This window comes from Fringilla coelebs (genome assembly GCF_963513975.1).
Source record: "Fringilla coelebs genome assembly, chromosome: 3".
NCBI lineage: Eukaryota > Metazoa > Chordata > Aves > Passeriformes > Fringillidae > Fringilla > Fringilla coelebs.
The window spans coordinates 44,074,006-44,090,640 of NC_140030.1; positions in this window are offsets into that span (position 1 = coordinate 44,074,006).

Below are 16,635 nucleotides of genomic sequence, written 5' to 3' on the forward strand. Positions count from 1 at the left end.
GCTGCACCTGGAAACACAGCCCAGCTGTCAGCTGGGGAAGAACAGAGACTTTCAGTTTGCAAAGGTAAAAGCATGATTTCGTCTCCCTTCTCTGCTTCTGAGAAAGTGTGAGGGTGATCCTGCACTGCCCTTGCTCCTTTCAGGACCTACATGCGTTTGATGAGAGCCGTATACACAAGATACAAGGAACGTGTGGCCCGACACAGCAATTATCTTTTTTAACTTACAAGAGTGACTGCCAAGAAACTGGTAGTGATTACACATTTCCCCACTCCTTGCATGCAGCTGCACTGGAAAGAAAGAGCATAACAACTCTGTCTTCAGTTTGCACGTGGGCAGTCTGTTCCTGAACCTCCTAAGCCCCAAAAGCTTTGTTGCATCAATTAACCGTACATTGACTTAAAAAACACTGGCAATGGGAAAAGGAGCACATCCTAGGTCATCAGAATTTTAGGAGGCAATTTTCAATCTGCTGCCAGGGCAAGACAACATGTCTTAATAAAAGTTTCATCTATGCAGAGTAGCTGAGAACAAAATCAATCTGTTTCCCAGCATTGTTTTGCTTTTCTTCAGTGCTCACACAATGCAAACCCGTCAGTACCGCTCTGGTGGCAGTTTCCATGAAGCAGATTTTCTATAAATCTGAGTATACACTGTGCTAAATTGTTCCTTCTCCTGCATCGCCCCGCAGAGCGGTATTACTCAACCCAGTATAAAATTCTTAGTCACTGCTATCACTGGACTTTCTGTGGCGCAGACCCAGTTTTCTGTGCTGCATTCCTCATTTTATAGAACAAACTGGAGTTTGTTTTTGTTTGAAGAGCATTGACCAACATCCTGAACAGTGCCCATTAGGGTCAAGCGTGGAGCATTTCCCCACCTCCCATTTCTCTGGGCTGCGCTGTGTACCATCAGTAAGTTTGTACTTGCAGGAAGCTGAGTCATACACTCTTTTCTTCTTTGGTACAACACAGTTGACAGTTGATGGACAGACATTCAAAGACAGAAGCAGGACTTTGCAGTTCTGCCCTGTGATATGTTACCTCTCCAGAAGAAGGAAGGTAATTTTCAAGCTCAGGTTTATTAAGGCATTGAATTTCTACCCTGTACTTTAATGACATATGGTTCTCCCATCTGATCTGACCGGTCCTTGCTGTCCAATCATTAAAACACTTTCTATCACTACAAATTAAAGTCAGCACTGGAAAGCAGGGGAAGAAGCCAGCCAAGATTTCAGTGATGTATGCAAAGCAAGACCATCTCAGCACTCCCATCCAAATGCCCAAAGGCCACCACGTGGAACAGCCTGGACATCTTTGTAGAGGCAGGGTGATGACAGGAAGGGTAGCATAGAGAGGTGTCCTTTTTAAATCTGCAAGGACCTATGCCAGTCACTGTTTGGGCCCATGGATGACCATTTCCTGGAGATAAAGATTCCAAAGGGTTTTAAAATCCTATGAGCACATAAACAGAACACACAGGGCATTTTATGCACTAACTCTTCCATGAGGCTCTGAGAGGAGCGTGCCCCCTGTGCCAGGGGTAGCTTACCTCCTACTTTTCCCCACGAGGTCAGGCTTCCGTGTGGGGGACCTGATAACTTATCAATTTTGATGTTCTTGGGAAACCACATTATAGATACACTCTAGATTATTCTTCCTACTGGATTAACCTGTGGCATAATCAAGCACGAGAGAGTTGCTATAGCAGAGTACCTGAAATAGTTCATACTCTCATCATGATGTGCTGGGCTTGGCACATCTACACCACCCACGCCAAAAACATGCTATTGATGACAAAACCTGAAAGTCACCACAAGCCTTTCATAATCTAAATTACAGAGACAGTGTCTGAGTAGCAATCACATGGCAAAGATTCTCTCTGTGTGCTCAAAACCAGTTAGCCTGTGCAGTCAGGCAGAAAGGTCAGGAGATGGACAGGGTTATATCACCTGTAAATTCACTGGGTTTTAATCCTCTCTTAACATGGGCTGAGAAGGTGGTATCCTATAATGAGAAATGCTTGCAGTCATACAATCACAGGCATGTAAAGTTTTTCCCTCCAAACTACAAGCTTGTTCTCCTTTGTATGGAATCATAGGCTGTGATTGGAATTTTATTTATCACATTGATATCCACCAATAGCAGTGGGTGGTTGGACTTGATCTTAAATTTCTAACCTCAATGATATCATGATTCTATGGCAAACTTACTGATCATTCTGCACCAGATTTACCTCCTAATGTCAAAGCAAGGCTTCCCCATGACTCCCCTAATTCTTGGACTGTCTCGTGAGCCTGACTTCATCTCACACCAAATTTCCTACCCCTCAAGCATCTTTCTCTTGCTTCTTGCCTGGTCGGTTATGAAAATTACAGGCTGTTTCTCCTCTTGATTTCCTGGCAATCCAAAAAAAAAATGAGAGCTCCTAAGGACCATACTCAGTGTGTTCCCTTTTGCTTGTGTGTGAGTGCACAAGCATGCACATGTGTGTGTGTCCACAAGGTTCCTCTCACTCTGTTTCCAGGGTGAAGTCTGTATGCCACTTGTGATCAGCAGTGTGCTCATTCTACCTGACATCAGACCTGAGATGCGATTGCCCTGTAAAAGACCTAATTGAGAGCAATCTGGAAAGAGCAAATACAGCAAGAGTTGCTTACAGGACCCCAAAGTTATGTGATCAGCTAAAGAAGCAGAGATGTTTGCTTAGTCACCAACAGCTGAGTGAAATGCAAGCAGGCAGTGTCATTTCTTTAGATAAGGTGCTGGGTATCAAAAGAATTTGGACTAGTTTCCATTGAGCACACAGCAGTAAATGTGGTAACTTGTGAAAAGTGTTTGAGAAGGCAGAATTTTGAGAAGACAATATTTGTTGTATCTTGCAGGTGAGAGTTAATGGGTCAGGTTTCTTTAGCTGGTTTAAATTATTCAGCAGGATGAATAATTCTGTCTTGATTTGAAAGGCAAATCCTAAATATTCACATCCACAAAAATGGGAAATACTCAAAGAGCTAAACTCCATATCTTGTCTCTACTGAACCAAAATTCAGAGTAACTGCACATCTATTTACTAGAAAATCGGTACCTCTTTCTTCCACCTGTGGGCTGTGGTCCTCTCAAACAGAAGTAGTTACTCTAACCATTTAGTTATAAATTGACTTGCTTTGCAGTTATAGAATATCCTGATTTAACAGTAGGGCAAGAGTTGTTTTTCTTCTTTACTATTGAAATTTTATTTTCATTCTCTGTCTTTTTTTAATGGGCAAGACAGAAAAAAAAGCAGTGATGACAATTGTTGAGGGACTTGAGTAAGGAAAATCTGAAGCAGCAGCAGAGGCATTTTAATAATTATCTGTATCATCTGTAAACTTGGAATCTCTTCTTAGAGTAATAAATAATTACTGTGTGAAAACATCTAAATTGTGTGGATTGATATATGAAATATTTGATTTTTTAAAATCCATTTACTTTAATTTCTTAGCAATTCTCATTTATTTCTTACAAAACAGAATAGTTGCTCTGTTGTTTTGCTGGAATATTTGGAACATTTTAAACCAAATGTAGTAAGTTGAATTTAATTTAAATGAGTTTTTCTCTCATTCACTTGATATTCATTGGATTGTTATGAAGACAACTACCTTCTTCAATGCCTGTGTGTATCTTATACACATATTTATATCTCTAGTAGAAATTCCCAATACTAGTTGAAGTATAAAGGCATCTCATTGGTTTTTAAACTTGATGAAGTTGTAGGTTAGCTTAAGTTTAGTTTAAAGCATCCAGACTCTTTGATATGAACCTAAACTGAGTCTTCCAAAAAATGAAAAGTGGCTGAATGGTAAAAATTCTTCAGACCACAAAACTGGTAAATTCACCTTGGTTTTATCCCTGAACAAGAAATCCTTGGTATTTGTAATGACTTAGATAAAAGACCCCAGCAAACTTTTTTTTAGCCCAATCTATCCATTGTCTTCCCTCCCACATTTTAAACAAGTCATGCCCATACAGGCAGGAATGCTGTGGAGCACACGGGCTGTGCGTGTGAGTACAAGGTGTGGTGGAGAGCACTGCCCTGGCCAAAGCCTCCTCTTGGCAGAGAAAGGGGATGGATCCTGCAGAGCCATTCTGGGGGAGCTGGGATTGGAGATGCTTTGGTTGGGGCTGGCAGCAGCAGAGTCATTGCTCGCAACGCGGCGATGACGTGTGCGTGGCTGTGGCCGGTTTCACTTTGAGTTTTCAGGTTCACACAATACCGAAACCCAAAGCACAAATAGTGGAGGGAATGTCCCAAAGTGAGCACGCCAGGTCCATTTTCCAAAGCCTATGCAAATTGCAGCTGGTGGGTTTTGCACAGCCTTACCTGATAAATCGTACCACAAAGCCAGCTAGCACATTTTACACTTGTGAGCTCAAGCTCCCAACAGGGTTGCAACAAGTGCCTCAAAAACACCACCTTGCCCTCCTCTGACGCAGGAGGCAGCTCTAATAATATCCACAATAAACACTTCAGAGAGCCCTCAGCAAAGGCTCAGGCTGCCTGTACGCCCTGCATAACTCATTGAAAATGCAGTGGGATTTAGGTGACGTGAAGTTTTTGTACTGCTTAAAGTCATGGGATGAATTTCACCACAAAGCAATCTAAAATGACCACACAAAGGGCTTCAGCTAAAGCAGTGTGCAAATTGTGACCCTGCTACCAGCATGGATTTAGACGTCAGCATCTTTTGTGAGGCTGGTTTAATTGTGTCATGGCCAATATTTGAAAATGGAGCAGTTGAAATATTCAATGGAGAAGACTTTCTGAAAATATGTCAGATTCTACAACATGCTGCTGAAAAGTCACTTTGGTTTTTTTCTGTGCTTTTAAAAGACAAATGTAAGAACTGCATGCTAGTGCAGGTTGAGATTGAGAAATGCAGAAGATGCCCAACTTGAGATACTGACACTTAAAAAATTGAGCTCTGTTTCAACTGTACATACTGTCATTTTTCACACTGGAAAGAAACTGTTCCTTGGAACTTTTGACAGAGGGGAACTTGTTGGATTTAATATTGACTTGAATTATCACTTGAAAAGGAAACGTATGAAGATACCATTTCAGAGAGAATAACTTCTCCATTTATGAGCATGAAATAGAACAGGATTTAATGAATCACTGAGTTGTGATTCTATTCCACCAAAAATTGTGTCTTTTCCTTCCTCTCCTTCTCTTTTCAGGGAAGAGCAAGATATCACGTGAGTCTTTTCATCTGCATGGAAAATCTGGTTTTGACCACTGCAGATTTGGAGATCAATGGTATATTACTGGCTAGCATTAGCTGCCAAGTTATATTACAGCAGCAACATTAAGTAGTGCCAAAGCACTAATCTGAAGTAAATTAACAAGTGCTACTAAGGGATGTTTCATTTTAATCCTTAAATAATTCACCTGCCTTTGATGTAAATAAAGTGGCTTAGAGAAGTAGTATTTGATGGAAACAGCCCTCAGATGCCAGCAACAACATGAAAAGCTCCTGCTTAAAGCAGTTAACAGCTGCAAAGCTAAGTGCAACAATAAAATGTATTAGTTAAAGAGATGTATGTATATTTAAGTGTACTTAGATTTTATTACTAAAATGTATAATGTGATACACTGCAAGATTTAAATGGTAGGGATTTTTATTACCTTCTCAAGTGTTCAGAAAGAACACAGTGGAGAATGAGGGATAATACACTGCATTTTTGTGGGCAGCACCCACACGTTCACATTTCCCAATGTTTTTTTCTTTATGGGAAAAAAAGAATGCACTGGGCAACTACTTGTTTTTTTCCCATGTAAAAATCATGTGCCAGTGATTCACTAATTCCTATTTTTTCTTGTGCTCATAAACGGGCAGAGGAATGGCTGTCAATGAAATTATTAAAGGTTGGAGAATACCTCAGAGAGTCAACATTCCATGATATATTTAAGATAAGACAGATTCAAACAGGTCACTGGTTTGCAGTTGCACAACTGTCTGGATTTTTTGGATGTAGTTCATTTCATTACAGTCTCCTGAAATTCTAACTCAGGCACTGTTAGGAGGAAAAGAGTTTGATGAGCTGACATTACAGTCACTCCCAAATGTTAAAAAAGCATGAGTCAGGGAAATCTAGGGAATGGCGTCAAGAAAACCTTAAGCTCTTTTATTTGTTTTCTGATTCCTGAGCCATTAGGGTGCACTCCCTCCACACTTTCTGGCTTTCCACTGCACCAATTAAAGATAGAAATGTAAATTGATTAAAAACACAGACCAAGAGCCCCATACAGCAATATGGCTGCAGGATTTGGATTCACAATCAAACTGGCAGTGTGGCCTGTGTAACTACATGGAAAAATCCAGTCCCTCCACCTGTATTTCCATGTGCTGTGTTCAGTTCAAACATCTGAGTGGTCAGATTTTATTTCTATGTGTCTTCAGAGCAAGTCAGTGGTGAGTTTATACCCTTGTGTATCAATCAGTGGAAACTACAGATTCACCATTTCAGAGAGGAGGAAGGCTGCTAGGGATTTTAAGAGATAATCAAGGTCATTCCCTGCACTAAAATAGCCACAAAATCAGAGCTATGAATTATGTATTTACTGTCAATATGTCTTTCAAAACCAATTATTTTTCTAATATCTAATCTGTGTGGTGAAAAAATGTCAAGATGAAAAAGAAGTGAAAAAAAAAAAGTTGATTTTTCCCCCTAAAAATAAAACCTTTTCTCATTTATTTAAATAACAGAGATTTTCTTAGGCCTGATTATAAAGATTTTTGGGGTTTTTTTTGTTTTGTTTTGTTTAAAACAGTAGTCCTAAAACCATGTGGGAACAGAAAAGAACCCCTGTGATTTATATAGCTAGTTCCAGTTAAAACTTCAAATGTCAATATTGAATAGTTCACTTTTATATCCGTCCACCCAAGCAAACCTACTTGAAAAGCTTTAACAACAACAACAACAACAAAGCCAACACAAGTTATGAATTCCACAAAATCATTGCTTCTGTTCAAATTAGATGCAAAATCCTCAAACAAGAAGCAGTCAAGGTCATGCACTTTCTTAGGGCAGCTAACAGCTTGATAGGTGTTTCCTATGGCTTATGCCCTGTATGGAAACAGCTCGCATCAGAAACAGCTGAACCTCATAGTCAGTTCTTCTGCATCAGCCCAGCTCTGCATCTGATGAAGCTTTTCTCATGGAGGCTTGGAGCATCTTCCCCAGAAGTTGATAAAGAATGGTTGTATTTACTGGGAATCTCCACCTTTAATCTTTTCTCTTTCCTGTGCAGCTCTTAAGGAAAAACGCTAATCAAAGTTACATTAACTTCTGGCTTCTGTGTAATGCAGATCAAATCTATACCATTTTTCAAATGTTCATTTTGATTCAATAATCAATTCAAGAAAATGCTGATATTGAGTGGCAGTGTTCTACTAGTTTCTACTAGCAATTTGCTGAGTGGCAACAGTAGAAAATAAAGGGGTGAAACATTATAAAGTGATCCACTAACAGTAATTTAGACTTTTGGAAAATCTGAACTACAGGGGTTTATTAGAACAGAGTCTTGCAGGGATTGTGATGGGTGTGAACACCCTTTGGGGGTCTACTCCTCCTTCCAAGTAAAGAACAGCTTAGTAAGGAAAAAACTAATGTGAAATGGGCTTTAGTGAAGAACAGCTGTTATGATATTTGGGAGAGTGCTTGGAAGAAGAGAAAGAAATGATACAGTCACTCAAATGAGAACATGCTGAGTGATGGAAAGAGGAATACAGAGATTTAACAAGAGAGCAAGAATGGAGGTTGTGAAGGCTATGGTTAAGCTGTTATGTTTCCTACTAGGCAAGAAGTCAAGCCCTGAGCTTTCTCCCAAGCCTGTCACAGATGTACCTTGTGAATTTGTGAGGGCCAGATAGCCTCTCCATCTTTCTGGTTCTCCATCTGTCAGTCAGGAATAAAGTACTCCTGTTAACAGATTGCTACAGGATTCTCCCCACTCTTCCATTCCTCGGAGATGTCCAAATACCACGGTGCTGATAATCCTGCCTCTATTAGTAGATCAAAAATAATATGTGATACAAAATGTAGATCAAAAAGTCTAAATATGTTTTGAAAGTTTTCAGGCTTTGTATTCTATTTTTATGTCATACACACCACTATGATATCAGATCACCTTCTAATAGTTATGTAAGCAAGATGACTAATATCTATCATGTTAAGTCCTTTCTCCTCCCAGGGGAAAATTGTGGGGATTTAAAATATGTGTTTATATATTTTTTAATGTGATTTTACATTTGACAACTGGGTCAAAGAAGATTGCTTGCACTAAAAGCAGAGGTATGAACACTTTGGGGAGCCAAAATTCTGCAAGAGGCAATTCCACAAGCTTGGAAAGGCCTGTCTCAGCACATCCTATTGGCATAATCAGGATTTATCCTTGTTAAAGCAGCCAGCATTTATTTTTCAGATCTACTATAGGTCTCTACTCACAGCACTCTCTAGCATGAATGATGATCATACTTCCTGTGTTACACAATATTTGCTGCTATGGTGAGGTATTTTCAGGCAGCATTACAGGTACTGACCTTCATCCATGGACACTACTTTATTTATCTAGGAATTAGATAAAACTGGTGGATACCATATAAGCATTTAATAACCACCACTCTGGAGAGAGAAAAAAAGGAAAATAACAAGATTTGCCAAGATTTTTTTCATGTTATTGCTCAATTTCTATCTGGTTTGACTGGACTGAGAGCTTTGTTATAAATCACTGTACACTTGTCATTGGAAAAGCTTTGCCCAAAATGTGGCTCAAAGAGCATTTGAAAAGCTGAACAATTATCTCTGGTCATAAGGATGCTGCCTCCCACCAAGACACTATTAATGATATCATCTGAAAAGATAACGTGGTGGAGTGGCTTTCGGGTTGTACAGCAATTTGTAGGAAGCTGAAGTATCCATGACGAAGGCAAGGCAGGCAGGAAGGAAAGGAGATGCTCAGAGGGCAAGGTTGACTGCTACCCTCCCATCTCTGCATTCTGTTTCTAATGTGATCCAGTCCCCAACTGAAATGTTGTGCTTGTTCCAAGTAAGCTTTTATTAAGAAAATAAAACCACCAGAGAGGAGGTTGTGCAAACTGTCTGGAGCTCCAGAGGAGCGATGACTTACACACAAGCGTAGTGGACAAGCGCAGAGGTTTTACTCACCCATCTTCTGGCACGTCCCAGTGCACGCCAACTTTCCCTTGGGGAATTGTCATTTCCCATTGGCAAAGCTGGGCTTGAGAGAACAAAACAACATTTACAGAAACAGACATGCCAGCACGTCACGCAATTTTTTTGGACTTTCTTGCAAGGTTTTTAAGAGAACAGAATATAGAGAATGTGTTTTAATAGGTAATTGTCACTGATGAAGGTTTTTTATTCTTTTTGCAGCCTGGGTTAGTGAATGCTCAAACTGATTTATTGTTCCCCTTCTTGCTATTGTTTCTACTGAAGTTAATATGCTGATCTTAGAAAAAACACGATATTACAAAGTTTTAAGTCCAAAAATAAAAGGCAGTAATAAAGCTCCTTATTTTTATGCACTATCCAGAGCAACTTTCTTTCATTGTGTAGCATGCCTTTAATTGGCTGAGATCCTGGCCTGCTACAAAGGAAAAGGAGAAATGAGATTTCCTTGTGAATCCTCATTCATTGTACCATGTTTTCCAGAGGACATTGCTGGCTTGCTTCTGCCGCACGTGATCTGGGGCCATACTCCTGTCTGAAGTCATCTCTATCCAGAGCTTCTGCCAGCAAGAGGGTTTGGGTTTTTTTTGTTTTGTTTTCTTTGTTGTTGTTTTGGTTGGTTTTTTTTTTGTTTGGTGGGGGGGGGTTGTGTGTTTTCTTTTTAGTTTTCTTTTTTACAAGAGCAGGCTCATCTCTATTTAGATTTCTTTACCACAGGGAAGGAATATTGTAAGTCTCCTTCTCAGGATTCTGCTCCTGCATGCCTTTCTCTCAGGGCAACCTTACATCAGTATTTTAAGACTGGTATGAACATAATCATCATTTGTCTACTTTTTAAAATCAGTGGGTTCTTTGAAAAGGTAGGTAGCCATTTCAACACCTTCAGTAAAATACTGTTGGCATTGAATGAATGCTAACAGCAAAATAGGAATGAGATCTACTAACAAGCTTACTGGCTCTCTTACCTTCTGGATTCAGACCTCACCTACACTCTGATGATTCTAAATGAAGATGGATTTATCCTTTTATTCTTCAGAGCAAAACCTATTCTAGGTTGGTGCAGATAAAAGAACTCTTAGAAGCCAAATATTTGGTATTCTGTCTAAAACTCAGCTACCTACTCACTTTGGTGAGCAAGACTTATGGGTGTTTCAAACCGAAAAGTGAGAAATGTCATTATCTCTTATAGCCTCCCACACCAAGCATTTCTACTTGAATTGTTATGTATGACTTGTACGTAGACTTTATTCATTGCAGAGCTGGTCACACTAAGGAATTGCAGAATTAAGCTTCTAAGATGACTTCCCCCAAGCCCAGTAATCTTTTAACTTTATGTGGGAGACAGTAGTATTTCCTTGTGTAAGCAGTCTCTACAGATGCAGTTCCCTGTGCTGCATAGACCGCTAAGATCTATTTCCACGTGATGAAGGAAAAAACAGATGTTTGGTAGTAGTTTAGTACCCAAGCCTAGATATCAGTTCAGAAAGCACTAAAACAACAAACACTGCAGCATGGTTTTATGAGGTACTCCAAACACCCCTTTGCTGTTGACCATTCAGGTATCTTAGTTAAAAACCATTTAGTTTTTTCATACTGAATCATTAATGCTGTTACTGTATTTTCTCTGCTTGTCTACTTACAGCTGAGTGTTAATCAGCCTGGTTCACAAAGCAGAGTAGGTCATCTATATGAGTTCTTATTATAAAAGTCAGGCACATTTACTCCAAAGATATTTTGTTAATCACATGTACAATTGCAAGTTTGTAAAGAGTGAACCAAGAGTCTTTAGTGGCTTGTTTTAGCTATCAAAGCTGATTTCTTACTAAAAAGACTGTGAAGCTATATAAGGTTAGTTTTATGGTTGAATAGCTTCTAAAACCCAAGCCTGTTAAGATATCCAGTTACTGCTTTCCAAGGAAAACCTTTTTCCTCCCCTGGCTCTATGAGATGATTAGTATGCTTTGTACCACAGATTCAACAGAACTATTTAGTGAGTGTGGAAATTAGGGTTGGATTAGATGGATCTTTGTAGGTCCTTTCCAGCCCAAACCCTTCTGCAACGTGTTCTGCGAGGGCTGCTCACCTGACTGACACCAACTCACTGGTTACACCTGGCATAGCAACTCCTGGCACAGAATGGCACATTTGGAAATGAGGGTGAGAGTGCTTGTTGCAGGAAGCAAGGCTTTACAGTGTGTTATGGACTGTCAGTGCTACATGAATCCCAAAGTTCACCTGTGGGAGCTTTCATTGGGAAAGATCATTAGACCTGGCTGCTAGTTATTCAGACAGATGGTAACTCTGACTAACCTCTGCAGTTCACTGAGTCCAAGTGGAGTTGAATTCACACCGATTCTACTGACCCATTTGGAGTAAATCTTCAGATAGTTCAGAGAGGGAATGAAGTCAGTATGATATATGCAAGCTGCCTTGCGCAAACATTCCACTTACATTGGCAGGTTAGAACGTGGCCAGTGCCCTTTTTTTTTTTTTTTTTTTGAGAAGACATTATTTTAATGGGTCATGAATAGGTATTTCATCCTGATTTTATGAGATTCTATTACAGTTCAGGAAAAAAAATAATAAAAAGACCACAATTTCCCCCCCCCCCCCCCCCCCCCCCGGCCCCAGAGTTCAGAAGGCTTATTTGAAACTAATTTTCCTGCCTTATAAATTTCCAAGGAACAAAATTGTGTTAGAGGTGGCAATGACAAAATCTGCTGCAAACACCACTTTTATTCTGGTTCACCCTGCTTTGCTCCTCTATAATATACTCCTAAATAACTCAGCTAATAGCTACAAAATCTAGGGTAAGGCATCCATAACCTCTCTCCAAATCCACTATAGCTTTGCACAGGCACCTAGGTTTAGCAAGCTCTAGAGCTTGCTGCAAAGTAAAAGCTGGAAAAAGTTTAAATATCCAGTAAATGCAGAAAGTTCAAGCAGGTTAGAAGAAATAGTAATAATTATGGTGGTCTGAATTGTCATTCATCAGTGACATACATTACTGTAACTTCTCTGAAGACCACGGGATCCAGACTTTAAAATACAGGATGGAATCCAGCTGCAAATTAAGCAAGATTAGGTTTTCCTCCTTTTCTTACTTGCTTTCTTGCCTTGAGAAAAACACATGCTATTCATTTTGCCTTCCATCTGTACAAGAAGGTAGCAAGTAAGCAGGCCATATCCCTGGACAGAAGTAAAAGAATACTGGGATCAGATGATTTCCAGTGGAAAAACATGAAGCAAGTGTCTGCTGTTTGTGAAATGGCCACCCAGGTGTGAAGTTTCTTGCCTGATTTAAAGGGTCAGCAACAAAAATACAGACAAGAAGTTCTTAGAGGGGTTAGTCCTCATGGGAGCTAAGAGAAGGAAAAGCAGTTTCTGTGCTGTATTTCCTGCTGTTGTATCAAAGGGGAAAAGCTCCTCTGTCAGCTTGCCACCATGGCCTTATACCCAAATTTGGAAAAGTACTGTGCTTGCCCAATGATGAGTGCCATCACTAGTAGCTAAAGAGCACTCAGCAGCATGCAAAATGCACTTAGTCATCTTTGCAGCTGTATACTATTTGGAATGTCTTTAGAGAAGCTGATGCACCAAATAGCAGAACCAAACAAATGTGTAGAACTGTTTTCCCTGACAGCATGACTCATGCTGATCATCCTAATTTCCAGTTAACTTTGTAACACTATAGTGTGATTGTCACCTTCATCAGGGGTGGTTCAGTCTTACAGAAGGTTGCAGACATCTGGCCACAGTCACAACCCATTTCAAACTACAATAACATGAGGGAAGTGTAATCTTGTGACTTTATTTCTCATGACATTTACCATTAACGTACAGAAACTCTGATAAAACCCTCAGATGTTAATTCTCCTAAGCCCCTAGAGACCAGCACACCACACTACAGCCACTCAGTGACAGCAAATAAATGGCAAAGAAATAACCACCAGTGCTGATAAAATAAGTGTACTTCAATGGAGGTACAGTTGGACAATAGGTATAAACACACATATATTTTCATAAGCATGAGGAAATTCCACCCAAGTCAGAGAAAAGAGATGGCCAGAATCACCCATGCTGCCTGGATGCTCTATGTTCTCCAGATCTGCAGGAAAAATTCCATGTTTGAAGGATCTTGAATAGTTTGAAGTGATTGAAGTAATTTCATAGGGTGTTGAAAATTCCCCCTACCATTTTGACACCTACCTGACACAGGGGCTTATTTAGACACTTAGGCTCAAAGATGAGATAGGAAATCCCACCAAGGAGTTATGTGTTATTTGGTGGGCAGAAATGTCATTTTGTGAGATACCAGAGAAAAGGGAGTTCCCTTATCAGCCTGGCAGTTCTTGTGAGTTCAGTGGGATGGTGGTTTGCAGTTCTGCTTACATGGACGTGCTGCTGCTGGGATAAGATCCATCACTACTCCTGGCTGCTCCTGGCTTGCCCTATTATCTCCTCTTCTCCAGGGATGATAAGATGCCTTTGCCATCCTTAGCATTTTCCTGAATTGCAATAATTGTGAGAACACCATTTATACTGTAGGCTGTAGAGGAACAAAATCTTATGCAAAAGCTTTCTCATAGCTCTCAAAACATTTGCACTGAGCTATCCAGTTTTATAGTAAGAGAGAGACAATGCAAAGGAAATACTCCAGATCTGGTTAACTGTCATGCTGAGTATGTGAGAGAAACATGTTCAAATCCCTGATGTAGAATGGAAAATCAGGGTAGAATTAGGTAGAGCAGGAAGCTGTGCCTGGGTCTGCCACATGCCAGTCTTGTCCCTGCACCACCCAACTATCAAAGTGACACATTCATCCTACCAGTACAAACATTCTGATAGAACATTCCGGATTTAATTTCAACAAAGAACAAAAACAAATCCCTAAACCTCAAAGTAGTCATGTAGCAGAATTTCTGTCCCCTAATCAGGTAATGTTTCCTGGCATTTTTCCTGGCCTTAGTTACTTTAGTTACTGCTTGCCATAATTGTCCTTGCTCATTACACATTAGAAAAGGAAAAATTAAAAGGAAAAACTATTCTAAGAGTGTTCCCACTTCCAGCAGCAAGTGCATGCATGTAAGCAAGCCCTCGGTCTCAGGTAGCATGGGTTAATTTTCTGGTAAGTTTTTGATGAGCTTCTGGCAACCAGTACTGAAGAAGGGTCTCCATCAAAACACCACTGGAATTTATTTAATGATGTTTCAAAGGCACAAAGATGTTTCTCGTGTCTTCATCACACCCTCTCTTGGCTACCAACATCTTGCAATATCCTCACATTTGATTTGCCCATAGCCAAGTCTATCTGTTGTGACTGGACCCTGGGAGGCAGCTAAACACTGCCCAGCTGTTTGCTCACCACCACCCCTCCACCCCCAGCAGGACAAGTGAGAATCAGAAAGGTAAAGGAGGAAACTCAGGGGGTCAGATAAAGACTGTTAAACAGGTAAAGCAAAAGCCACATGCACAAGCAAAGCAAAATATAGAATCCATTCACTACTTCCCATGGGCAGACAGGTGTTCACCCTGAAATGGGCTTCAGTCTTTACCCAGGACTCACACAGATTCTTTAAACATTGCACTCTCCTTAACAGCAGTAGTTTTTAAAATTATAAAATTGATGTGACGACTCGGAAGAAAAATAATCACCCTGCAGGAAGCAGGGTAAGGATATGGAATTAGGGTTTGCAAACTTTAATCGGTTTTTACTGAGGATCATAACCCTTGTTTCCAATTACATGTGACTCAGTTTGTTTATTTGTTCCTGTTTATCAAGGATGTGTCTCTGATCCTCAGGAAAGAAATTCTGTGGATGCTTAAATGTGAACCATGACTGGAGAGAACCTCTGAAACTTTTCACTTGTCAACACACAGGAAAAGAACTATGTAACTTTTATCTTGTTCTTTCTAACATGTGGTATGATAAATAATAGCCAAATAATGAGTAGGAAAAATTGTGATTTCTTGTAAACAAGCAAGAATTAATTCCTCTACATCAGGAATTATTATGTCAAATTCTACAGTTTATTTGGGATTAAGTGATAGCTTGTGGTGTAGCTGAATCTACCAGTAAATTTTATTGCAGCATGGGTTTAGTCATAAGTATACTTATTAGAATGGGAAGAAGACAGGTATCACATATATAACTGCCTCCACATCTTCACAGTGACGAGTCAAATTAGTTGCACACATTTAGTGTCAGAAATAGAAATGTTCCAATAATATTTGCAAGTTTCATGTAATGACCAGTAAATAATATTTGTCATGTAGCTGCCTCAGTAAGGAACTAAGCTGTAACAAGACTGCCACAATAATGCCGAAAAGAAAGCATGAGAGTGACAAAGCAGCAGAATGCCTTCAGTTTCTTTCCTTAATCCCTGGGTTACATAGCAGAGAACACAAAAGCCCAGCTGGACCTTTTCCTGTACTCCAGACAAGGTGATCCAATTGTGTGTGACTTCAGACTCAAAAGTCTTACCATAATGCTTGTGAATCACTAATTCAGAGGGAGCTTTGTCTGACCATCTGCAGGTGTCTGCAGTGTGGACTTCCACATGTGAACTCCTTGTCCAGGAGTCCTGATCAGTCAGGGGACAGGCAGGCTTAGGGTGCAGCTCCTCTCATCCTGTAGTAAGAAGCTAAAATTGATCAGATAAAGAGTGCTCTTTTGAGAGGCAAGATACTTTTTTTGGGGTTCCCATATTTGCCCTTTGTAGGCAAACCTTAAGGTCTTCTTTCTCTCTGAATAATCCAGCTAAGGCATGTGTATAATCGGCAGGATCACGGGCTGTGGTAGAAGTCCTAACTCGTCGGCCTGCTCCCCAACAGCCAAATGTTAAGATGCATTTTTCAGATCTGGGCTCTAGTGAAGACCTACTGCAGCCCTTTGAGAAAGGATTGTAATGAACTCCAGAATTATGAAAGTAAAAGAAAATTGCTTCTTATTATTTTGGAAAAAAAAAACCCTTCCTCTGGCCTAACTGTTTTGGTGTTTTTTTACATTGGTAGTATGCTGTGAGTCTTAATGTTAATGAATTATGGGCGAAACCAACCAAAGATGAAAAGATATTTAAGTTATCCCTTTGCCATCAAATTAGTGATGCAGCATAACATAATATTGTGAAAGGCATTGTCATAAAATATGTTTTATTTTGTATTTCTTTTTACAGAAAAAAACACATATGTAGTGGCTTGAACAACTGTGTATGGTTTGGGACAGTGATTGTCATATAATTAGACAAGTGGTTTGGTCACTTGCAGAGTACATCTTCATATGCATTCACACATGGCTCTGTAACCTGGCTAAGTGACTAATTGCTTAAGATGCTCATCTCTATATATACCTGAATTGAATAGTCACTTAGAATGGAATCAAAACCCTATCTAGGTCAGAAAAGGA